Genomic DNA, 1,569 nt, shown 5'->3' with positions numbered 1-1,569 from the left:
CTTGTAGGGCTTTGATGGTGGTTGTGTTAGTTCTCGACGTCTCAGGTCTATACAATAGAACAAAATGTCTCAACTTTCGTATTGAAGATTGTGACTTTGATGTTAGTTGACAGTTGTTCAGCTGTTCAAGTGTAGGAATGTTGTCCGTGCTTTTCCAATCCTTATCTTTACATCTATATCACTTTCTTTTTGTTCATTGATGATGCTACCCAGATACGTAAAATTATCCACCTGTTCCACAGTTACTTCATCAAGTATGATTGTGTTCTCTGTGCTCTCTGTGTAGTATTTGAAGATGATGCTTCTACCATTATATATCTTGAAGTCTACTGATACAGAAACGTTTACTACACTACTTATTTTCATCTGTAATTTGTTGATGTAGAAGGGTTAAATCATCTACAAAATCCAAATGATTACTAACATTATTAAAATACTAATTAAAACTTATTATAAGCAAAGATGAATAATGACTAACAACGGAATCCAGGAAGCGTGTTTCGTCCTACTTGGGACTCATCAACTGGATGTACCTGCATCTCAGAGTTGATGTTCACTCTAGAACTCGAACCCAGTACCTTTCGCTTCAAACGTCAACGCGTTATCCACTCAGCTACTGATTCTTGATAGCCACTTGCTTGTGCAATGGGGTGAAGTTTCGATTTCAATGCTAGCCACTATCCATCTTTGCTCATTAAGCTTGTGACTTCAGGCAATATCGAGGCAATCCGCACAGGATGCTTATATGCCAACAAGAGAGTGATAAATTGCCGTCCAAGATAACAATTGTAAGATACAAGTAAACAACACCAAGTGAATTTAATTTTCTAATATTTTAATGTGAATCTGTAAAAATCAGTATTCACTTAAAGATCCATAGATGATGAATTAGTAAACGAATGAAGGAAGTCAATTGAAGAAATCTATATGGTGTTGTAGTGAACAAGAACACAAATGGGGACAATCGAATGTATTCCAACTCAACATTACAGAACATCTTAGTCAAATCTGTGAACCATAAAAAAAATACTTCAATTGTAAAATGTCAACCAATCATTTCATACTTCATTGTTCCTTCATTTCCACACCAATCATTCACTGGCCTCGTTCTTTTTTCTTCAATCTTCTTAACCTTCTTTCACCAAGCATTTCACTTACGATAGATGATACATACTACTTATATCTATTTATCGTCATCAGTAGTACACACCAAAACAACTTAGTTCTGATAACCTTTCATGTTTCTTAATCAACTAACCAATGAAAGTGTAATTTCCTTACAAATATAAATACATTTATGAAAAAAATGAATAACAACTGGAAGGAACTGGAAAGGATTGCCTAGGACAGAGTTGGATGGAGAATGCTGGTGAGCGGCCTATGCTCCTTGACTAGGGGTAACAGGCGTAAGTTAGTAAGTAACATCTCTAATCATCTACCTGTATAGTTAACTACTACTGAATAAAGTGAAAGATTCAATGACACCATTTCAAGGTTTAGGTGACTTTTTTCTTCGGAATGACATCCAAATGGTGACTCATTTTTTTTTTTGATAAATGAAAATTTGTC

The sequence above is a fragment of the Schistosoma mansoni genome, chromosome 2 (genome assembly GCF_000237925.1).
Source record: "Schistosoma mansoni strain Puerto Rico chromosome 2, complete genome".
In the NCBI taxonomy this organism is placed as follows: domain Eukaryota; kingdom Metazoa; phylum Platyhelminthes; class Trematoda; order Strigeidida; family Schistosomatidae; genus Schistosoma; species Schistosoma mansoni.
The sequence above is the reverse complement of the archived record's forward strand: the minus strand, read 5'-3'. Positions refer to the sequence as shown.